The sequence below is a fragment of the Protopterus annectens genome, chromosome 1.part2 (genome assembly GCF_019279795.1).
Source record: "Protopterus annectens isolate FY-2018-M chromosome 1.part2, PAN1.0, whole genome shotgun sequence".
NCBI lineage: Eukaryota > Metazoa > Chordata > Ceratodontiformes > Protopteridae > Protopterus > Protopterus annectens.
The window spans coordinates 186555420-186582036 of NC_056727.1; positions in this window are offsets into that span (position 1 = coordinate 186555420).

Sequence of the window (26617 nt, forward strand, 5' to 3'; positions counted from 1 at the left end):
TGCCTCTGGGAGAAGTCTCAATTTCCTTCATGAATGATTCTTTTTTTTCTGGAACTCAGCCTTGGGAAGACTAGTTGGGATGACAGTCAGCAGGCAAAAAGAGGGGTCCATGCTGCAAATATTCCAAATGTTTTCTTAACTCCCAAACCTTGACAAGCACATAATAGCTGTAACTGGTTCCAAAAGTCACTGGCTAAACCTTGCATATGCCTTTCCCCATGATCTTTTGCTCTGACCAGGATTAGCATTTAGGCACTTCTAGGCAGTGCACCTGTGATGGACTGCTAACAGCTCTGGCTCTGAGAAAGAACAGCATACACTTAGCAGCTTAATCCCCTTTCCCTGATCAAACTTCAGCTTATGGAATAGTAAATAAATGTGGGTCACTAGCTGCATCAGCAGATGTTTTGCCCCATATCATTGGACAGATTTATCACATAATTTATTTTTATTTATTTGTTTATTTATTTGACATTTGTTTACAGGGGAGGTCCAACTGGACTAAAAGTCCATTTTCAGTAGAGGCCTGGGGAGAAAAGCTCCAACTACAATAAACCAACTGACAATAATTACAATTTGAAGAAAAAGCATAACACTGAGTAACAACATTCTTCTAGTTAAAAAAACAACTGCAGGACGAACCTCTATGGTAAACACAAAATCCACAGCCAGAAAAGTAAACAGGAACCAGCGTTTCTTTCCTTTTTAACGATTTATTCAGTTCTCCAAAGGTGCACAAAAAATGAATCAAGCGCTTTCGCCCGGGCACTCCCAGGCTTTATCAAGATACTGAATTAAACAACTCTTTGGTTTTTATATATGCAGCTTAATTGATTAATTGCTTAATTAAAAAATCATTTATTAGGTTAACATTTAAAATTTAAAAATGTATGTTTGCTTGAAGCTACTACAATTTGTTAAAATGTATCAACCATATATAAGGTATTGAATGTTAAGTATAAAATATAAAATGCATATATTAAATGTCATGAAAGACTTCACTTATCATTCGGTGAATAAATACATAAACTTTAGAATAAATGAACTTTGGAATAAATTTTATGATATTAGAGGGGGTGACTGGGAAACATCCCTAGAATACAGAGAATTAGTATGGCAAATAAAATTGAACTCGTCAAAAGCACCAGGGTTGAATGAATGTTTGAGTATTAGTAGTGTTCTTAAACAGAGAAGAGCTAAATTATAACAAATAAAAAACAAGTTCATGCAAAGAACTAATTTTCAAAATCAAGTTTTTAAAATCATGTTTTTTAACATACGAGTTTTTAAGCTTTTATAATACAACACCAATATGTAGACAAATTATTTAATGAAAAAATGAATTTCAATTATAAGATGAAATATGATCATAAGTTATATTTATATTTATATTACATTGTTTAGTACTACTTACTTTGTGATTTTTATATATTTTTACATTTTCTCGAGCATTGCATTTGTTCTATCAGTTATAACAGTGATGGTATTATATCGAAGTATTTGAACATAACAAAGCATTTATGTATTTATACATCCGGGACAAGCATGGGTATTTATTTATGGTTTATTATTTTAACAACAAGAATCCAACCCTGTTTTTAAATACAAGTTTTTTGAATACAAGTTTTTAAATACAAGTTAATGTTGTTTTACTGCATAAAAGTTTCCACAACTGTAATGTGGTCAACAACAATGAAATAACTATTTTAAATTTGGTTCTTCACAGTACCATAAAAATTTATTCCAAAGTTCATTTATTCTAAAGTTCATGTATTTATTCACCGAATGATAAGTGAAGTCTTTCATGATTTAATATATGCATTTTATATTTTATACTTAACATTCAATACCTTATATATGGTTGATACATTTTAACAACTGTGATAGCTTTAAGCAAACATACATTTTTAAATTTTAAATGTTAACCTAATAAATGATTTTTTAATTAAGCAATTAATCAATTAAGCTGCATATATAAAAACCAAAGAGTTGTTTAATTCAGTATCTTGATAAAGCCTGGGAGTGCCCGGGCGAAAGCGCTTGATTCATTTTTTGTGCACCTTTGGAGAACTGAATAAATCGTTAAAAAGGAAAGAAACGCTGGTTCCTGTTTACTTTTCTAACATTCTTCTAGTTAGTACATAGAATAATAATAAAAACAACAAAGTATATGTGGGCTAGTAATAATGTAGCCCAGGCATATAAGTATACCAAAGTACAAGGTCATGAGCAATACAATTTTGTACCACTTAATATAACAGAAGAGTTATCAACTATTTGTTATACATAGAAATATTATCCATAAGAAGAGGTACACCATAGTTGGTAGGAAGGGTGGGGTATGAGTGGAGATGTACAGTGTAACAGAGAGAAGAGTAAGGTGGTGGATAGAGGATAGAGGTTATGGTATGGTCGGCCCCATGCAGCATGAGGACAGAACCAGCATTTGGCTAGGTGTTTTTAATGAGATGTTTAAACTTGGATGGCTTTGTGGTATTTAAGATCTGTTGAGGGATGGTATTCCATATTTTGGATATTTGGGTAGTGAATAGAGAGTCATTAAAGGGTGGCCACGGTGGTGCAGCAGTTAGCGTTGCTGCCTCATAGCAAGAGGTTCTCCTGTTCAATCCTCAGCTGGGGTGATTCTGTGTGGAGTCTGCATGTCCTCCCTGTGGTTGTGTGGGTTTCCTCCGGGTGCTCCGGTTTCCTCCCATATCCCAAAGACATGCTGTAGGTTGATTGGACACTCTAAATTGGCCCTAGGTTTGAGTGTGTACGTGTGTGTGCCTTCTGTGGAAGGTTGGGCATCGGGCTGGCAACTTGACACCGTAAAACTCCACTGCCAATCATGAGCAGACAGGTGATCTGCTGTGGCGACCCCTAAACGGGAAAAGCCGGAAGAAGAAGAAGAATAGAGAGTCATTAAAGTTATTTGATTTAGAAACTTTTAATAGTAATTTGTTGGATGATCTAAGGGTTCTATTATTGGAGTGGGGTTGTACAAGATTTTGTGTAGCTGGGCATTTATCAGAATGGTATATGATGGTGTGGGCAGTGTAGAGCTGGACATTTATTGGGTTGGTATATGATGGTGTGGGCAGTGTAGGGCTAGACATTTATCGGTTTGGTATATGATGGTGTGGGCAGTATCGTGCTGAACATTAATCAGGTTGGTATATGATGGTATGGGCAGTGTAAAGCTGGTCATTTATTGGGTTGGTATATGAGTGTGTGTGCAGTTGTTATTTGATTGAGTGATAGTAGATTGTGTAGCTCTAGCTATTTTAGTTGATGGAGAGCAACACAGTGGTGGGATCTGTAAGAGGAGTTTGTGATGAATTTGGCAATTTTGTTGTAACAGCTCTCCAGTTTAGATAGGTCTGTTTTTTCAGATTAGTGAGGATGGGGGTGCGTAGAGTATGGTGGATAGCAGATGGGTCCTTGCAATGGAATGTCTGGTGGGGTTAGTTAGGAATGACTTCACTCTGTGGAGTGTGCCTAGTTTTATGTAGGCTTTTTGGATGACACATGCTAGATGTTTGTCAAATCTCAGTCTGTTGTCGATGGTGACTCCTAGTAGTTTGGTGGGTGAGACAGGTTCAATTTTAGTTTTGTTGGAGGAATAAATGAGAAAAAGGGGGGTGTGGTCAGTTGCTTTGTTGCTGGAGAAAATCATTAATTTGGTTTTGTTTGGCCTGAGAATTAGTTGAAAGTTAGAGAGATAGAATTTTATAGCTGTGAAAGATTTTTGGATTATATCTTGGAGTTGTGAATGTGAGGGTGCAGCACAGATAAGAGAAGAATCATCGGCATATTGAACTATGGTGGCAAGGCTAGTGATAATGTAGAGTTTGTTATAAATATAGTGAAGAGAAGTGGTCTTAGTACTGAGCCTTGTGTGACTCCAACAGTGACAGATAACAGAGAGGAGAGGTCATTTTGCCACCTAACAGCTTGTTGACAATCTGACAGGTAGTTGTGAAACCATGATATAGCTGTCTGAGTTAGGTTATGGGATGTAAGCTCTTTGAGTAGAATTTGGTGGGAAATGGTGTCAAAAGCTTTAGACATATCAAGGAAGATAGAGGAAACAAGCCCTTATTTTTGAGTTGGTTTATTGTATTGGTGAAACTTAATAGGGAGGCTGCGATGCTGTGTCCAGGACGGAATCCATGTTGGGAGTTGGTTAGTACATTGTTATGCAGAAGATAGTCCATAAGTTGAGAATGTATACATTTTTCTAGGATTTTGGAAAGTGGTGATGAAATGGCAACAGGGCTATAGTTTGATAGTTCTGTTGAGGTGCCACCTTTGTGCAAAGGGATGACGTAGGAAATTTTCCAGAGTTTAGGGATATATTGTTCATTAATTGATCAGCTGATTAAGAGAGAGATGGGTAGGTTATAACATCTGCTGCTAGCTTAAGATATTCAACAGGGAGTTGCTCTGCTGCAAGGGATGTGGGCTTATTTGGATAAGTTGAAAGGTGAAAGAGTTGGGAGTTATATTTGTTCTTACAGGAGTAGAGAGGGGCATACTATTGTTATTTTTTTACTAGAGATAGTATAGAGTTGATAAAGTCCTAGTTACATTGGTTGCTATGCTTTCTGTGGAATTAGTACCAGTAGGGGTAGGAGTTTTGGATTGACCCGTTTGCAATAATTGTTTGATAGAAACCCAGAATTTTTGTGGATTTTTATGGTGTTATTGGATTGTAGTATAATATTTTTTTCTCAGCTTTGATTTTTGGATTTATTTCTTAGTTGCTGGTAATTTACAAGGGTAGTTTGGTTTTTGTTGCTCTGATACTCTGACCAGGCTTTGTTTCTGTTTTAGTAGCTGTTTGGTGTCCTTTGTTAGCCATGGTATGTATTTTGGTATAACCCAGATTTTTCTGAAAGGTGCTAGATTGTTTAGGGTACCAAGGAATTGTTTATTAAAGTATTGGATGGTGGAGTCTAACTGTAGATTTTTTAGTGGGGACCAGTTGCACTGTATAATAGTTTAAAGACATCAGGTGAAAAGTTTTTTTTTGTTTCAAATTTGTTTGTGTATGCGATCTTTTTTGAGGTTTAGTCGATGTCTGTGTAAATAGGTGGGAAGACTATCACTAAGGCTGTCTGGAAGGTGGACAAAGTCATAGATCAGTGAGGGCTTATTGGTTAGGGTCCAGTCAAGTATAGACTGCCTTTTGCTGTGCTTATCTATCCTGGATGGAGATTGAATAGTTTGGGTAAAGCCGTGGAGGTTTGCAAAGTTAGAAGGCTTGTCAGAAGTGCAGGTGAGCCAGTCAGTGTTGAAGTCTCCCATTATTATGGTCTCCTGGTTGAATGTAGAGGATGACCAATGGAGAAGGTTTTCAATAAGGACTGGGACATTGCTGGGGGGGGGGGTAGCTGGCTATTATGATGAATTGTTTATTGTGGTTAATTTAGAGACTGGATATCAATATTTGAATGTAGTTGAGGCCTGGTGGTTTTAAGTCTAGGCATGTTAGTTTTAGTGTACTTTCGTATACTATGGCTATTCCTCCTCTACATTTGTGCAGTCTATCGAGTCTATGGATGTCATAACCTGGGATCAGTATTTCATTGTGATTGTTGTAGGGTTTTAGCCAGATTTCTGTCAATATTGCTATATCTGGAGAATAGAGGAAAAGGGATGCATGGAATTTGTGTATTTTGTTTAAGAGACTTCTCAGATTCATGTTGATGAGTAGTATGTCTGAGCTGTTTTGTGGTAGGTTAGTGATTATGTTGGATTTGGTACTATGTGGTTTGAGGTGTTTGATGTGATGGTTTTTGGCCTGGGTTAGGGTGAATGTCACCACTTAGTTTTAATTGTGGTGTTCTGTGTAGTAATATGTGTAAGGGATTTTGTGTGCATTTTGTGTACTTATAAACTGAATGTTGACAGTGACATGGCTGTGCATATTTATATTTAAACAGTTCTGTCATAGAGGTGTTAAAGAGTTGTGGTGCTATGGTAATGTTTATGTGGGTATTGTATGGTGGGGTGAGGTGGGGGTATGTGGGGGAAGTTGTGCTTAAAATTATGTGTGTGTGATAGGAAGTGGTATGATATCCTACTATAAATAAGATAAGAAGATAAGTATGTAGAAGTAGCATCTTTAAGACAGATGTAGATGGTAGTAGTTAGTTATGTTGAGCTAGACGGCTGAGTGATACAGATGGTGATTGTTAGTTTACAGAGTGATTTGGAAGGGAGGGTCAGTGGGACGGATGATGTAATGTAGTAGTGAGAGGTTGGTTGGGAAAAAGGAGGTGAGGTTAAGGTGTATAAGTTTAGGTGTAGTGGGGGTGATTGGGATTTGAAGGTAGGGTAGGGGAGCAGAGTGAGCCTGAGCATAGTGAGGGTGAACAGAGTGGGTTGAACCACTGCGCGCACCAGGCAGCAGCACCAAAAACAATCACTTGCAGCAGCTTCCAGGTAAGTACAGTACAACTCTTTTTACAAAAATGTAGATCTCTCAAACTGTATGAGAATAGGGGCAAGTGGCAGTGGGTTAGGCACAATAATTTGTTATGCTTAGTATACATTATTTCTACTTCTTCTTTTATGTCATTATTGACCTCTAATAGTCCATATTTTATGCATTTGTGTATTACAACGATTTTACAGCTTTCTCATACTTTACTTAACCCTTTTATATATCCCTATCTCTCATTCTATATTAAAAAAAAATTGAAGCATTTCAACTGGCATGGTGAACCTAACTGAAATTGACAATACCAAAGCCTGTGTTGTGACACACGCTTGTCAAAATCTGTATGGCGCTAACCATGTAGAAACTGTGAATCTGAGGGTGCATAAGCTGGTATATGAAAGAATGAGGAAGGAGGGATCACAAGAAGACGCAGTGTGCTATTTGACTCAAAGTATCATTCATTTGTGATGGCTCTTACAGGTTAGACACATGGGTATAGTATATAAAAATGTTCATAGTATGTCAGTGTGTTAATCATTATGAGAGAATGGCAAAGATAAACATGATTGTCGTCAACACATATACAATTGTGTAAGATTTCAACATCAGTCGTAGAACAGCTACTGGTAATACTTGCAGTTCTGCTTTGTAGTGCTACTACTACAGAGGAATAGTTATGATTAAGTAGTAATAAAAATGCACATCTTTGCAAAAGGTTAGATATGTGACCAAACAAGACTTCTGGTGTTAAGAATTGTTCCTCTTCTTATCACCATCTGTCATTTGTATAAAACTTCTAAGTCCCTTAAGGCAGTTTGCAAAAACATTTATTTTCCATATAGATAGATAGATAGATAGATAGATAGATAGATAGATAGATAGATAGATTTCTATATCTAAACCATACTAATAAATACATGGACCAAGTCTTTCTGGAACATTCATTCCAATCATATTTCATGTTTTAGATTGACAAGAGAACTATGTAATTATTATTTGGAGGCTGTCAGTCAGCATATTTCTCACATACACTGTGCTTTCTCATTACGTCATTCTCATCCTCTTCTTCTTTTTCTTTTGGCTACTTCCATTAGGGGTCACCACAGTGGATCATCTGTTTCCATGTCTTCCTCTTGTCTGCATCTTGCTCTGTCACACCATCCACCTGCATGTCCTCTCTCACCACATCCATAAACCTTATCTTAAACCTTCCTCTTTTCCTCTTAACTGGCAGCTTCATCCTTAGCATCCTTCTGCCAATATACCCAACATCCCTCCTCAGCACATGTCCAAACTACTGCAATTTCACTTCTTATAGCTTTGTCTCCAAACCATCCAACCTGAGTTGACCCTCTAATATACTAATTTCTAATCCTGTCCATCCTTGTCACACCCAATGCAAATCATAACATCTTTACTCCCTGCATTCTCACCATTCCTCTGCCCCCCCCCCCCATTCAGACACATATATTCTATCTTAGTCCTGCTGGCCTTCATTCCTCTCCTCTCTAGAGCATATCTCCACCTCTCCAGGGTCTCCTCATCCTGATCCCTACTCTTAACTACAAATCAAAATGTCATCCACAATCATCATAGTCCACGGGGACTCCTGTCTAATCTTGTCTGTCAACCTGCCCAGTCTAATCTTGTCTGTCAACCTGCCCATCACCATTGCAAATAAGAAAGGGCTCAGAGCTGATCCTTTATGTAATCCCACCTCCACCTTGAATGCATTAATCACTACTACCACAGATCTCACCACCGTCATACTGCCTTTGTACGTATCCTGTACCACTCTTACATACTTCTCTGACACTTCTGACTTCCTCATACAATACCATGACTCCTCTCTAGGCACCCTGTCATATGCTTTCTCTAAGTCCACAAAGACACAATGCAACTCCTACTGACCTTTTCTATACTACTCCATCAACACCCTCAGAGCAAACATCACATCTGTAGTGCTCTTTCCTGGCATGAAACCATACTGCTGCTCACTAGTCATCACCTCCCTTCTTAACCTAGCTTCCACTACTCTTTCCCATAACTTCATGCAGTGGCTGATCAATTTTATCCCTCTGTAGTTACTACAGCTCTGTACATCACCCTTATTCTTAAAAATCAGTACCAGTACACTTCTTCTCCATTCCTCAGGCATCCTCTCACTTTTCAAGGTTTCGTTAAACAATATGGATGAAAACCCCACTGCCATCTCTCCTAAACAACTCCATGCTTCCACAGGTATGTCATCTGGGCCAACAACCTTTCCATTCTTCATTCTCTTCATAGTTGTCCTTACTTCCTCCTTGCTAATCTGTTGCACTTTCTGATTCACTATCCCCACATCATCCAACCTTCTCTCTCTCGTTCTCTTCATTACTCATCCCAGTAAAACAGGACATCCCCAGTACCTGCCCCCCTCCCCTTATTTCTATGGAGTAAGTCATCACTGCTCTCTGTAAGGCAAAAAATACAGCCTCCATGGAACCCGATATCATCCCAGGCTGCATCCTATATGAACTCAGGCAGGAACCTGCAGCATCATTAGGCACCCTATTCAACCAAAGCCTGAGTACCAACTTCATCCCAGCTGAGTGGAGGACAGCTACTGTCATCCCCTTGCAAAAAGTTGGAGCATCCACTAATCCAGAAAATTATAGACCCATTAGCCTAAGTAGCCTGATCTGCAAGGCCATAGAGTGAATTATCATGGTTCTCATTAACAAGGACATTGGCAACCTCCAGATACTTGATCCCACACAGTTTGGTTTTGTCAAGGGGAGGTCATGCCTGTTTAATTTGGTCAACTTCTTTGAGACAGTTACCAAGGCCATAGATGAGGGGAAGACAGTGCCCACCATCTACCTTGACCTGGCCAAAGTCTTCAATACTATTCCCCTCTCAGGTATAATAGATAAAGTGTCTCAACTAGGCATCAATCTATATGTTACCTGATGGGTAGCAAGCTGGATCACTGATAGAATCCACCTAGTCAAAATAGGGGAAGCCACCTCAAGTGGTAGACCCGTAAGAAACGGTGTACCCCAAGGATTGGTCTTGGGGCCTCTGCTGTTTGGGATATACTTCTTGGAGGTGCAGGTTAAATCTAATGGGCTATGGCTGACCAAGTCTGCAGATGACTGCAAGCTGGGTGCTGGCATCAATCCCCCTAGTGATGTGGACATTGTCCTAGAGGTCTCGCCCAAACAAATGACTGGTGCCAGAAACATGGCCTCAGACTGAATGCCAAAAAATGCATCATCATCCATTTTGGGGAGAGTGATGTCTCCACATATTATCACATTGATAATAAGGTCCCAAGCATGTAATCAGTTGTGAGGGACTTGGGCATCCAGGTTGATAGCAAACTGACTTTTGACCACCATATTAACACTGTTGTACAGAAATCTTTCTACATGGTCCACCTCATTAGTAAGGGTATCTCATCCAGGGACAAGGTGGTCATAACATCGCTGTATTCTTCCCTTAAGAGACCCATTAATGAATACAATGCCCCTTTCAGCATGTACCTCAGAAAGCGCATGCAGCAGCTGGAGTGACCACAGAGGTTCCTCACCCGGAGAATCCAGGGCCTCAAACATCTGCCCTACACAGATAGCGTAAAACCTCTGTACCTCTACTCAGTCTCCTACAGACTCCTCAAAGGTGACCTCTGTTTGGCATACAAAGCAATCTCAGACCCCACCCTGATGGGACTGCTGCATATCCGCAACAAAGCTCCACTTGAGTAACCCACGCATGCAACCTCAACCTGGTCTGTGACTTCAATAGGACTTGTTGGCAGGACAGATTTGTATCCCAGAGACTCCCCCTTTTTTGGAATAGACTCCCCCTTCACGTAAAGCAGAGTACCTCATTAAACCTTTTTAAGCACAACCTGGATAACTGGATGGGGAACAGAAAATACACCCATGGGATTCCACCTGTGTCCCTGCTTGACAGTGGCATAGGGTGTTAATTTGTTGGAACATGGACTAAATTCTTGGCTAGGCTTGTAAGGGACTCGGGGCTAATAGCCTAGTAACTTCCTATGATCCTATGATCCCCTCAGAGTACTCTTTTCATCTGCTCAACAAACTCTCCTCACTTGTGAGTACATTTCTCTCATTATCATTTATCACCCTAACCTGCTGCACATCTTTCCCTGCTCAGTCCCTCTGTCTAGCCAATTGGTACAGGTTCTTTCCTCCCACCTTAGTGTCCAAAGTTTCATATAACTCACCATATGTCTTATCCTTAGCCTTCACCACCTCTCTGTTCACCATGCACCTCATCTCCTTGTACTCCTCTCTACTTTCTTCATCTATCTGACAATCACACTTCTTCTTCTTCTCCAGCCTCTTCCTCTGTATACTCTCCTGTACTTCCTCATTCCACCACCATGTCTCCTTGTCCTCCTTCCTCTGTTCAGATGACACACCAAGCACATTTCTAGCTGTATCCCTTACCATCTCTGCTGGGGCTGCCCAGATATCTGGTAACTCTTCACTGCCACCCAGTGCCTGTCTTAACTCTTCCTTGAATTCCACCCTACAGTTATCCTTTTTCAACTTCCACCATTTGATTCTTGGCACTGCCCTCACTCTCCTGGTCTTCCTCTTGATCGCCAGTGTCATCCTACAGACTACCATCCTAGACTACGCTTTCCCCTGTTACCACTTTGCAGTGTCCAAACTCCTTCAGACTGGGCCTCTTGTATAGGATATAACCCATCTGTGTGCATCTTCCTCCACACTTGTATGTCACCCTATGCTCCTACCTCTTCTTAAAATATGTATTCACCACAGTCATGTCCATCCTTTTTGCAAAATCCACTACCAGCTGACCTTCTTAATTTCACTCCTTAAAATCATACTGGAAGTATACCCCTCATTGGTGAGATCAGACCATAAATTAATCTCACTGGAAATCCACATCCCGCCCCCACCCCCAGCACAAAAGACCACAGTGAAGAAATTCTCAAAAGCTGACTTCACACTTCTTAAGACTGAAGTGGTATCCTTCAAGGCCCCTGGGCCAGTGAAAACCACAGCCCACACCGCTGAATCCTTTATAAATGCTTTCTACAGACACCTTCAAGAATGCATGGCTCATGCAATCCCAAATAAAACCAAGACCCATTCCCCCAAAGGCAGGCATCCTGTCTGGTGGACCCCAGCCATAAACAAGCTTTGCAACAGGAGGAGGATGCTACTACATGACAGAGCAAAATCCCCAAAAGGGAAGGCATCTCTGATCAGTACAAGCAAAAAACTATGATCACTCATAAAATCGTCCAAGGCCAACTTCGAGAGAAAAATCGCAAAAGACACTAAAGACAATCACAAGGCCTTCTTTAGTTATGTTAGAAACCTGGGTGAAAACTCCCAGATATGCTCAGAGTTAGTCCAAAAATACACTGAACCCACAGACATTGCCAACATACTGGCAGACAAGTTCAGTGCAAATTTCTCTCCCCCCTCCCCCCCAAAAGGAGAAATATCTATCCCAGCAGAGTGTAGCCTCCCTGACATCTCAGATGCCCAGGTGAGAACCGCCCTCTCCAAAGCTAAAAACACAGCATCAATGGGACCAGATGGTGTCCCGGGTTGCGTGCTACATGAACTCCAAGAGGAAATAAACCTGCACATAAGGCTGCTGTTTAATCTTAGCCTTACTACAGGATACGTACCCAAACAATGGCATACAGCAACAGTGGTCCCACTCCACAAAGGAGGTGCTTCTACGGACCCTGGAAATTACCGCCCCATAAGCTTGATGAGCCTGGTCTGCAAAGCTATGGAGAGGATCATTATGGAACTCATAAACAAAGACATTGGGGACCTACAGACACTAGATCCTACCCAATTCGGCTTTGTCAAGGGCAGATCCTGCCTTTTGAACCTGGTCGACTTTTTTGAAGCAGTCACTAAGGCCACTGATGAGGGTAAAGCAGTTCACACAGCCTACCTTGATCTTGCAAAAGCCTTCGACACAATACCCCACTCGGGCATCATAGACAAGCTCACCAGCTTAAATGTAAACCCATATGTCATAAGATGGGCTGCAAACTGGCTCAAGGACAGAACCCAGAAGGTCAGAATTGCTGGAGCCATGTCAAACTCTAAGCCAGTCACAAGCGGTGCCCCACAGGGCTCGGTCCTGGGACCCCTCTTGTTCAGCATTTATTTTTCCGAAGTGCAAGCAAACATAGGAGGATTTTGGCTAACAAAGTTCACATATGATTGCAAACTGGGCGCCATAATTGATACTCCAGCAGACACAGGCATCCTTCAGAAAGGCCTCATAGAAATGGATAATTGGTGCCAGAGCCATGGCCTTAAACTGAATGCCAAAAAGTGTATAGTCATACCCTTTGGGAAAAACAAAGTACCCACAAATTACCACATAGGTGGTAATCCATTAAGTACAGAAGAAGTAATCAGGACCTAGGGACTCAAGTTGACAGTAACCTCTCATTTGACACTCACGTTGCCAAGGTGGTTAGGAAGACCTTCTATATTACCCACCTTATCATGAAATGATTCACATCTAGATCAAGAGAGGTCATTATGCCCCTATACTCTTCCCTTATCAGGCCCATAATTGAGTACAATGCCCCATTTGGGATGTACCTTACCCGACACCTGCAGCAATTAGAAAGAACCCAAAAGTACCTCCCCAAGAGGATCAAGGGTCTCAAACATATGTCATATGCTGCCCGGCTGAAGAAACTCCAGCTCTATTCAGTCACATACCACCTACTCAGAGGCGATCTATGCCTGACGTACAAGGCCATGTCCAATCCGGAATTAATGGACATGCTCCACCTCAGAAAATCCAAATCCACCAGAGCCATGAGAGCGAGAGATTTGAACCTCAACACAGAAATAAATAGAACGTGCTGGAGAGAAAGATTCATAACCCAGAGGCTCCCTACACTCTGGAACAGAATCCCAGTCCATGTTAGGCAGAGCCCCTCACTGACTCTCTTCAAGAGAAATCTTGACGAATGGATGGGAGAACGTAGGTTTACCCCGGGGGTCATTTCTGTGTCACTACTAGACAGAGGCACAGTAAACTAAACCCTAAATGGGCATAGTATTCTCATTCCAAGGGGTGGCGAAAGCCACACACACTCGGGCTAGGCTTATAAATGCCCTAGGGCAGATAGCCTAGTATGAACCTATGAACCTATGAACCTATACCTACCCATCACCTCCTCATCCCCTCTGTTCCCTTCACCAACATGCCCATTGAAATCTGCTTCAATCACCACTCTCTCACCCTTGGGTACACTCTCCACCACTTCATCTAACTTACTCCAAAATTTTTCTTTCTCATCCATTGAACACCCAACGTGTAGAGCATATGCACTAACAACATTCATCATCACACAACCAATTTCCAACTACATAAACATTACCCTATATGACACTCGTCACCTCCAAAAACTCCTGACATATTGTTCCTTCAGGATAACCCCTACTCCATTTCTCCTCCCATCTGCACCATGGTAGAACAATTTTAACCCACCTCTGATACACCTGGCCTTACTCTCCTTCCATCTGACTCTTGCATATACAATATGGGGTCTATATTAGAAGATTGACTGTTTAGGTGACCGAACACCTAAATGTCGATCTGCTAATATCGAACCACACAATGTCGAATGTCTCAGGGAAACACGTCCCACATTTGTTCACATCCACAAGGCAATCTGCAACATTTATTTTTCTCATTTTTGCAAAATCCTGTTAGCATTTTATATTTCCTGTATTCCATGATATGTTGCCCATTAATGTCTGATGTACAATATTCTTAATTTCATTATATAACCTTTAATTCTTGTTTCCTTAGGTATTGATAATACATTTTAACCAGCATGTTACGATGAAAAAATGTTTAACATCAGGATCTAGGCACTCAACTTCAGGGGGATATATTTCCATAAGAACAAGATACTTGGTTAAGTTGAGAGACAAAAAAAAATAAGAAATAGAAAAGAGGTTGAACTACAATTTTGAAAACTGAAATAAATAAGCTGGACAAATTAAACACAGTGTGAGATAAGATCAAGAAAAAATTTGAACAAAATTTAAATAAAGGTACTGAGTATAGTAGGAAGCCATGTCATAGATACACAAGATGTGGTAGGAGTAAAGACATACAAACTAATACATTTTGTGTATATTCTAAAATTTATTCTCAGAACAGATTTTGTAGATCCTTTGTTGTAGTTTTTGTAGGTTACAATATGTTCAAATAGCTAGCCTCCTATCTCAAGTTGAAAGCATGCTCTAGTCATAGTTTGTACCACCTACCGTGTTTTTGATGTTGTACCTCTTGAATACTATTGCATATAGTGCTTGTGAACTGATTAGTCTTCCTATTGCTTATCACCTTTACAATGCTGTATGTGCTACCTGTATTATTTGTACTGCTGTTGAATGCTGATGCCTGTAAAAGACTTACTGCTGCTTAGAGTGCCTAATGTTTTTATGTTATCTGTTATTTAGCAGTCATTATATTACAATGTTTTAAATGTCACTGCAAGCAATTGTCTACTATTTAATGTACATACTAAGCTGCTAACTCTGTATCTCTCAACCTCATTTTTATTCTCCTTTTCTTCCCCTTGTTACCAGCTCCTCCTGACCTGCTCTTGACTTAATCCACTGCTTTCCTGGTGCCAAAAGAGCCCTATCCATCTCCAGTAGCCTCAACATCCAGCGTCCTTTTTTCTGAACCCTCCTTCAAGAATTGAAATAAGTATGTAATGGACTAAATCTACTTCTTAAAACCAGACCTCTATTTCAGTACCACTGCAGAGCCCTAAAGATAGCAATAAACCTGAGCAGCCAGCTGCCTTATCCCTTCTTCCATATCTACCTATCTAACCTAATCAACCTTTCACTCACCCTCACCCACTCTCCTATATTTTTCTTTATCTTCTCTTCTCTCTCTCCACTTACCTATACTTTCCAGCTCCCCTTTAGTTTCATCTACAACTCCTGTTCTGCCCACTAGAGGGCGCTCCTCTTATATCCCTCTATCATTCCATCTCCCCCTTTACCACCTTGTACACTGTATATACATATTATGCCTCTTGCCAGTTCCTAATCCTTCTCACCTATTGCCTTTCTACTCTATCCTGCCTTCCTGTTCTTTCTCCCTAGACGTACTCTCCATCCTCCACCTTTCCACTCACCTACTGCCTTGCTACCTGCAGCTACCTATTTTTACTGATTGTCTACTGCTGAATTTCTTCTCCTTTGTCTCAACCTGCTCCGTTCGCCCTCTGGGCTCACTCTGCTCCCCTACCCTACCCCCAAATTCCACCCACCCCTACAACCTCTACATTTATACCTAACTAACCACACCCCCTACCTTTTCTGCCAATAGTATCTTATCACCTTTAACCAATCTACTCTTTTCCCTCCATTTCTCCTAGCATTTTAGCCACACCCCTTACCTCTCATCCAATTGAATCAGACCAGCTGTAACCAATCCACTCCTTTCCCTCCTCTTGTTTTTTTTTTCTCTCAACTAAACAGCCTCACCCCTTGGCTTATATTCAATAGTAACTTCCACACATTCAGCCTTTCTACTCTTCATAACATTCTCAGTCCACTTCTTCCTTTCACCTTATCCTGCATTACAACATCACTACACTTATACAATGATCTACAACATAATAATCAATACTACAATATATAAGCACCCCACCATAGCCATAACACATACCTTACTCTTACTATCAATACTTCCACCTTTAACAATATCACTTCTTCTTACCTCCTACGAATACCCTCTACTAACAAACTTTCCCAAACCCTCTAAACATACTACTGCAGCACTTCCTACATTCCATAACCAACATATCAACATCACTTCTACACCTAACTACCTTTTACCAAAATATCATAGAATTACCCACTTAAAATATACCCAACAAAATCCTAAAAGACTACCTCTGCCCCAAAGCAAATATACAAACCTTTCTTATCAAACCCTTCTCTGTCCCCTTAAAGATGGAGATATTCACCCAAACCCAGGTCCTATTAGCTCCACTAATAATCAGAACTTTAATCAAATCCCAAGTACTAGTCCTCTACCAAATAAGCACAACTCACTCTCAATAGCAAACTTCAACATACATAGTATTAACAACAAAATAACATAACTCCATGCTCTCTTAGAACACTACTCCTTCGACATAATCTGCCTAACTGAAAACTGGCTGAAACCCTCTACAAAAGACACTGAAATCACCCCTCCTGGCTATAACATCCTGCGCCTAGACAGGACTGCTAAAAAAGGAGGTGGAGTAGCCATCCTATTTAAATCTAGCCTTCAAATAACCACTTTCCAACAAAACCCCCCTCAGGACTCTAATGCAGAAATTCTTATCACCAAACTGAAACTAAACTCAGTCAAATCTATCTTTATCATATGCATCTATATCCCCCCTGGAAATAACATTTCCACCATCGAAAGCATCCTATGCTGGCTATCCCTAAACTTACCCCAAGAAACATTCATCTTAGGTGACCTAAACATTGATTGGCAATCTTGCTGTAACAAACACCCTACTAACCACATTAATCTTTATGGGTTTACCCAAACTATCACCTCCACCACTAGAACAAATAAAGCCAACAATAAAGAAAGCATCCTAGATTGGATACTCACCAACAATCAGCCCCATATTTATGAAACAGGAACCATCCCTGAAGATATAAGTGATCACTTACTTACCTACATTATCAGGCTCAAAACTAACCCCCCCTACCCAAAGCATAACTAGAACACTCAGAACCAAAAAAAACTTTAATTTGAAACTCTTTAAAAATGAACTATATGCTTGTAACTGGTCACCCATGAAATACCTTCCCCTAGATGAAGCTGTAGACTACTTTAATGCAAAATTCCTAACCATACTTAACCATCACGCTGCCACTCGATCTATTAGAATTAAAACCAAATCTGCCCCATGGCTCTCAATAGAAACAAAGCAAAAAATCCAACTCAAAAACAAGATCTGGAACAAATCCCGCTCTACAAAAAACACGGCAGACTACCAACACTACAAACTACTAAGAAATGAGACCAAAAAAGCCATAATGACCGATAAAAAAAACTATTACCTAAAATCTCAGCAAACTCGCAAAAATTGCCCACAAAAATTCTGGGCCAATATAAATGAGCTATTACAGCCTAGTAAACCTACCATGACTTTAATTCCTTCTTTACAGACACAATTCATATTCTAGCTAGTCAACTCTCTACAAATGACACAGTTATATCTAAATATGACTTAAAGCCACCTCCCCCTTTTCTCTTCCAACCTGTCCCCACAACCTACATACTCTCCCTTATCAAAAAACTCAAACCTTGTACCCCCTCTGCTGACTTACTACCCGCAGAATACTTGCAATTAGCAGCCAGTTCCATAGCCTACCCAATTTCCATACTCGTAAACAGAACCATCACAGAGGGATATGTCCCAAAACTTTGGAAAATATCTCACATCATCCCACTTCACAAGGGTGGAAATTCTACTGAATTTTCAAACTACCGCCCTATAGCCCTGCTCTCTCCCTTATCAAAAATCATGGAAAGATGTATACACAAGCAACTGCTGAACCATCTTCTCAAATGCAACTTACTTTCTAATACCCAGCATGGCTACAAACCTTCCCATAGTACCACCACTGATCTCCTCTCCTTTACAGACACCATCAACAAAAATCGTAACCACAACACACTTTCCTCAGCTCTCTTCCTAGACCTCTCAAAAGCTTTTGACATGGTAAACCACCAAATACTCATAAATATCCTCCAATCTATGTCACTAGAAACCCAGCCCATTAACTGGTTCAAATCCTACTTAAATGACAGACACCAAGCAGTTCTCTGGAAAACCACCCTATCTTCGCAGTTTCCTGTTACCATTGGTGTTCCCCAAGGGTCTATATTAGGTCCCCTTCTGTTTTCTTTATTTATCAATGACCTCCACCAAATAGTTCCACAAGCTACATGCATTCAATACGCAGATGATTCCACACTCATTTGCTCAGCCACAACAGTACCTAATCTTCACTCCCTTACACAACACATATTTAACTCCGGTGAAGAATGGTTTTCCCAACGCTGTCTCCTACTTAAACCCAAAAAAACTAAACTCCTCCTCTTTACATCCCCCAGTAAATCTCCTCATATAGACTTTACAATCTCATCTAAAAATGGCACACCTATATCTCAAGACCTCACGACTAAACTATTAGGAATTACCATAGATAACAACCTTAACTTTGATACACATATAAACAACACCTTGAAAAATACTAACAAAAAAATAGGCTCTCTCTACCGAATCAAACCTTTCCTCACTCCAGACTCTAGAATTACTATTGCTCAAACCCACCTTATCTCTCCCCTCCTCTATGCCTCCCCCATATTAACAAACCTATAAAAAAAATCTTCTTAAATTAGAGAACTCTTACCACAATATAGCAAGATTTGCTACAGGAAACCCATTCAAAACCCACCATTGTATCAATCTAAAACTACTAGGCTGGCTTGAATTTCAGCACCAGCTTAAAATCAATCAATTAACCATTGCCCATCAAATTCTGCATGAACCTGACAAAACACCTATACTATCTACCCTTATCCACCCCTACCATAACCTAAACTCCCTAAGATCTGCACACAAACTTCTTGTAAATATTGACAAATCAAACAACAAAGCTGGTGATTCCCTCTTTTCCAACACTGTTGGAAAACATTGGAATCTGCTCCCCTCTGAACTTACTACTATTCCCTCGAAATCTCTCTTCAAAAAGAAAATTAAATTCCACCTCAAATCTCAATGGATGTGCCCCTGCACTAATCCTGACTAACACTCTATGCCATCAGACAAATCCCTTCATCCTATAACCCTAACCCCCCTCTTATCTTACACACTCTCCCTTTTAACCTCCCCTTCAAACTACTTAAAAAAAAAAAAAAAAATTATATTTTTATATTGTTAATCTTTTTATGTTGTTAACTGTATAAGCTTGCTTGTAATTTTTTTTGGCTCATTTTTGTGTGCACTCTTTGCATATTTTTTTCCCTTACTTTCTTGTAATATAGTAAATGTACTTCTTCTTAAACTCCTTAACTCCTCGGGCCTCTACTGAAAATGGACATGTATCCAGCTAGACTAGCCCGGTCAACAAATGTAAAATAAAATAAATAAATAAAATAAATAATATATATATATATATATATATATATATATATATATATATATATATATATATATATATATACATATACATATACAAAATATTGTGCAAAGCAGTTTGGCTCCACAAAGTGGTGAATAATTGTCCTAGCAACATCCAGGTAACCTCAGATACTGAAATCCAATTGGATTATATTGAAAAAGAACTACATAAACTGGATCCAAACAAAGCACAGGAAGGAGACAGAATTATTAATAATATCCTTAGAACACTTTGGCATGAACTTACAGTACCACTTTATTTGTTATTTACTAGATTGTATAAATATAAGGAGATTCCTGAATATTGGAGACGTACAATTGTTGAACATGTATTTAAAGGAAAGGGCTGTAGGACAATCCCAGAATCACACAGACCCATATGTTTATTTTTATGTTGTGGAAATATAATGTATAAGGTTATATTGGATAAATTATTGTCAGAAATGGAAAGGTTGGGACTTGAAACCATATATCAGCATGCAAACATTGAAAATAGATCTACTTCCACCTGTAACGTGATGTTCTATAATAGTATGATAACAACTATGAATGAAAAAAATGTGCTATGATGTAATCAATATAGATTTAACTTCAGCATTTGATAGGGTCAAACACAAAGCACTGATCAATAAATTAGAACAATTAAGTACTGATATACTCTTACAATGCATGGGTAACTGCATGGTTTATAAATGGTTTGCAAATAGGACAAGGCAAGTATCACACAGAAATTGGATAGGTGAAATTTGATTTTACAGTCAGGGTGTCATGCAGGGCTCTGTCCTAGACCCATACTTCTTTAGACTGACTCTTTTAGACCTATCTTTTTCATCTGAAGTGTTCTGCAGTCTGTATACAGATGACTTGAAAAAGGGTCAACTGATTACATGTGTGACGATTGGGGAGAGATGGGCGAAGGCTGCCAGCCTAGTCAAATAGAATTTGATACATAATTCTATCAACTGTATAAATAAATGTAAAATACAGGCTTGTGTTTTTAAATGTAAGAAAACACTGTATAATGTGAACTTCAAGACTGTTGCAACATTGCTATCTGCTGTAAGGAAAACCAAGTCAATTATTTCAAATGTATCTTTTTAAGTTGAAAAGATCTTATGAATCTCTTTAATGTTTTACAAGTTGGTTCCAGTGTGTCTGGATGAATGTCTCATGCCCATTCTTTTAAGGCTAAAGTTTATAACCAGAATTTAGATGTGGAAGGTGCTTTATTGCTCTAGTTTCTGTTAGAATATACATGTGAAATGCCTTGTATTGTTGTAAGTTCTGAGCAGGTGTTAGATTGCTAAATAATGCAGTTTGTGGCCTGAGAACTCAGATCAGGTGTTAAGATGATGCAATATGAATACTGGGAAAACCTAAGTGGCAAAAATGATGTAATTTAGGAGGGCCTTAGAGACATGTTTGTTAGTAATGTTTTAAATACTATTTCTCACAAGAGACTAAAAGCATTTTGATCCTGATATCCAACTTATCAGCACTCTGCCTTATGCTCACATGTAAGTTTTAGCACTGTGATTTCTTGTAGGAATAGTTAAAGCTAGTAAAGATTAATTAGGTATTTTTCTTTGAAATCAGACCTGTCCTACTGTATTATTTTAAGTTACTGTGTGATCTCTGAGCACTTAGATATCTCTGTGGAGTAGTAGTTTTGTCTTGTGCTTTAATTATTTATTATTAAATATTTTTAAAACCTTCTACCTGTGGCTGCTTTGTGTAGAAATAAGCTCTAGAGTACATTGCATATTTATAGAGGTTATTGTAATAGGCCAGAACGTAAAAAAAAAATCTAAGCCCAAAGACACAAACAAACAAATTGTAATAGGCCACTCTAAAGTAAGCCTTGACTGTTAGTCATACTACCATTGGATAATAATATTGCACTGTAATAATTGGACACCCTTTTAAGGGCCTTTGAGTTGCTGATATTTATTAGCTGGTGGTAGCAGTAATTACTACCATATAGCCTGGGTAAAGGGCCACAGCTGGAGAACCTGTGCCAGCCTTTTTCCCAGAAGGGTCTGTGTGGTTCTATAACCTCTTCTCAAAGTGTGTGTGTGGTGTGTCAGCTACTTGGGCAGGGACATGAAGCACTGGTTGGACAGAGAGGATACTGGAGGTTAGCTTACCAGCTAGGCTGAGATCTGACCCTACAGCTGTGCCAATGGGGAGTCTTATTGGGGACCTGGAGAGCAAGGGAGCAACCAGCCCCAGAATGACTGTGATCTCTGTGTGCACTTAAGGGAAATTGTACTTTACTGTGTGTATTATTTATCCTTTCCTCTTCTATGAGATGACCTCCCTGGTGTTAGTGGTGAGGAGTGAGGTTCCTTGATTGCTGGGTCAGGGCACGGTTGTCACAACATGTGTTACAGATACAGTATGCCTGCAAAAGAACTTGATAAAACTGACCATTTGGGCACAGAAAAATAATATGCTGATTAATATATCAAAAACTAAGCATATGAGATTTGGGAGACATAAATTGAAATGTGACTATTTAATACAGCACATACTGATTGATAATGTAGATTCATTTAAGGACGTTGGCATGTGGGTAGATCCAGTTTTGAGTTTTTCTAATCATAACCAATTGGTTAATGATAGTTATAGAACTATAGGTTGTATAAAAAGGTTTATAAGGTCTAGGAAATCAGAAATGCTGAAGTCATTGTTTTTAGTCATATTTGACCCAAACTTGAGTATGGGATAACAATTTGGAAACCTTATAAGAAAACAAGCATGAATAATCTAGAAAGAGTACAGCAGAAATATACCAAGTGCATCCATAGATGTGAACATTTAAGTTATTATGAAAGACTAAAATATCTGAACTTGTACAGTGTCTCATATAGATATTTAAGAGGAGACCCTATTTGGGTATATGGGGCATTTAGAAAAAATACTTCTGGGAATGTTTGTTGTTCTCAAAAAGTAGTAGAGAATCATCATGCAACCTATGTAGAGGATTCACTAGGAATGAAAAGTGTACTAATTGTTTTTCTGATAGAGTAGCTGATGCATGGAATAGACTAACAAATTACATTAAAGCAACTAATCTGATTGAAGGTTACTGGAGCATGGCTCAGTTTTCAGCTTTTTTATTGCTTAATATGTTTAAATCAGTTTGCTGTCATTTGCTACGTAAGCACTGCATTTGCGAGGGTTTGTGGTTGTTTGTGCATCCCGCACTGCTGAGCAGCAGTAGGCACCGTTAGCAGTTGCCTGCAAATTTTCCCTTAGTATTCTGCTGATGCTCCATCTGTTTGTTTTTGTGATTGACCCTCACTGATAGGTGATACATTCAGCAAAGCTCCTGAGGTGCCAACACAGATCCTACCCACCAGCTCTTCTTATTTTTTCCACTTCTCCAGTTCTCTACTTTACCTGGTCCTTCCTGTCCTCTCCCTGTTTTCTGACCACTTCCACTTACCTAGCATTATGGATGGACAATTTCCCATGGCTTCTCCAGCCAGCCTGGTCAACATGAGCATCCTGAGGCAATGCAGCAATTGCCTCATGTATACTGACAACCCACTTCTTCTAGTCCACATAAGTTTATTATGTGAGAGATGCATCTATATCAAGAACCTAGAATCCATGCTCTCTCACTCACCTGTCAGTTCATCTGATACTAATCAGGTTGTCAGCATGCACACCTCACCTCCTGCACCTACCAAACCAAAAACGTATAAACCTACATATGTGGAGGTCCTTACCAGAAGCTTATCTAAACATCAGAGACCCCCCAAACACAAATGCAAGCATGATTCACATAATACATCCTCTGCAGATCATAGTACACATAATATATCACACACCAGTGTCTCACTGGTCAAGCCCCTAAGGCATAACACAAAAACAAACATCTTAGTCATAGGTGACTGTATTATGAGACACACAGATGTCCCTCTCACCAGGTTGGATAAGGAAAAAGTCACGGTCAGCTGTCTGTCAGGTGCCAGGATCCACCACATCAAACACACGCTCAAGTCTCTCAACAACAGGCACTATTATGACTCCATCATAGTCCATGTTGGTGTGAATGACTTGAGATGTACCTCACTGGACTATATGATGAGAGACATGGCTAATTATGTGTCTCAGGCAGGTATGTCCCTAGCCTTAAACAACATTTTACCTTCGCCTAGGATGATAATTCATTACAAACAAAAAAATGGTTGACTTCAACAATTTGCTTAGTTTCTGGTGTCATTCAAAGGGAGCCTGGGTTGACATGGTCAATAGACCTCGATGCTTTGCCAGAGATGGTCTTCTTCTGTCACCCCTAGAATTTTGGCTACTGGCTAAGACTCCCCCATTATGCCTTTTTAAGGCAATGTCACAAGAACAAAATTCCTGATGTAAAAATACCATCTAAAAACCCCTCAAGGTTATGCTGCTAAACACTAGGAGTCTAAACCAAAAACTGCACTCACTGGAAGTAGTCCTCACCTTGGAAGATGCTGACATTTGTGCAGTCACTGAGACCTGGTTTATGGCTGTGGAGATCACCCCAGCTATACCAGGTTATATTTCGTTTCACACGTTCGGACCACAAACATGTAAGCATGAGAACTAAAGGACGTAGTGTATCACTGTTCATTAAAGATAAATGCACCTTTAGATTGGTTAAACAGCATGATTCCCTTGATTTACTTCAGGTGCAATTGACTGTAGGTAAGATCCCTCTTCAGATCATTGCCAGATATAGGACCACCTCCATGAATCACCTTCCTATTCATGTTAAACAAAGTTCCCTGTTGGCCCTCTTTAAGACTAATTTGGATGATTGGATGGATAACTGGAAATTCACCCCTGGGGTGGATCTGATGCTCACCAACATGGGGGACCACTGCACCACCCCCAGTGTGTGGCCATCCCTGGAGAGATCTGACCACAAATTAGTCTTGCTAGAAGTAACTATAACACAAGCCCCCCCCCCCCACCTTAGCAACAACTAGACTTCAAAACTTCTCCAAGGCCAATTACAGCCTGTTATTTGACAGCATTTATTGCTCCATAGCCCCTCCCCTCACTGAAGGAAAAGACATCTATGCTGAGTTATACACCAATGCTTTATATGAGCACGAGTACAATTTTATTGACTTTGCCGTACGTGATAGAACCAAAGCAAGATCTTCAAGGAAAATCAAACCTGCCTGGTGGACAACTGCCATTAATAGTCTATACAACAGGAGAAAGAAATCGCTGTCTAACAGTAGGAAGGAATGGTCTCAAAAGTGGAAACACCTTCCTATTCATGTTAAACAAAGTTCCCCGTTGGCCCTCTTTAAGACTAATTTGGATGACTGGATGGATAACTGGAAATTCACCCCTGGGGTTCCACCTGTGTACCTCTTGGACAGGGGCAGTAGGTGCTGATTTTAGTGTCTGCTTGAACCAGACACCCTTGGGAACATGGGTTGAACTTGGCTAGACTTGTAAGGGCCCTGGGTTTGTTAGCCTAGTAACCTCCCTATGATCCTATGACAGAATGAATAACTTTCAAGTTACCAAAAAAGAGCTACAGATGCAGAAAATAAATAAAGCTACACAATTGTTCTTACTGAATCATGGATGCAGAGAATTAAAGCTATAAAATTGTTTAATATGACTTTTAAGGAACAGTCCTGGAGTAATAGTAAATGCAATCTAACAGTAAAACATAACTGGTCAGATTGAATAAAGTCTACATGGTCCATTTAAGCACATGGTAGTGCACTGTTTTGGATTCAAGAAGTGGCTCTACACAGTGTGTAGAGATGTGCACAGCCACACAAACAAGGTAAACACAATGGCATGAAAATTACAGTATAAGCAGCTGAATTGTATGCTAATCAATCAATCCAAGATGGAGGAGCTATTCAACAAGCTATAAAGCAACCATGTAGACTCACTGCTGGTTTTCCCCTGTGAATTCCAAAACCTATTGGAATACAGCCATGGAAAGGAGTCTACACAGAAACAATGTTAGTGGCTGCTGTTGCTTTAATTTATGTGTATGTACAACAGACTGAAGTCTATGCTACTACTGCTGTTAATAGACCAAGGCCAAGAAGGAGAAGAGCTTTCAGACCCCGGGTAATTATTACAATCTACATGATGTGGAAATTGTAGAGCACTATAGGGTGGATACAGACACTACAAGAACTGCAACCTCTGTCGTCCTCAACTCAGAGCCAGGGAAAACAGAGGGGAACCCATCCCAGTGGAGACAAAGGTATGTGAAGCACTTAGAATTTTAGCTACAGGTACCTTTCAGAGACCAACAGGGGACATGTTGGGGGGGGGTCACAGGCATCAGCATCCAGGATTCTCCATCAATTCCTGAATGCTATGCTCCAACATGCTAGTGACAACATATATTTACCCCATACTCCTGAAAACAGGGCCAGAAATGTGCAGGAGTTCTAACCTGTGGCACACTACCCTGATTTACTGGGTGCCATAAACTGCATACATGTAGAAATTAAGGCACCACCTAAGGAACAGGGAAGGCTCCACATAAATAGAAGGGGCTTCCACTCTACTAACTGCCAAGTTATGTGTAATGCCAAGGAATCATCTTGATCGAGTGTGCTGACAACTCAGGCAGTTACCATGACTCACATATTTGACACACTTCCCAACTGTATCAGATGTTCACTAGGGTGGGTATCTCACAAGGTCATTTACTGGGGGATGCAGGTTATGCACTGGAACCATAACTGATGACACCCATCAGAAATATACACACCTGCTGAAGAATGTCATAATGAGGCACATGCTCAAACTAGAAATATCCTGGAGCATGTATTTGGGCTGCTGAAGTCGCGGTTCTGGTGCTGAGATACATGTGGGGGAGCCCTGCAGTACAATATGTGTACATG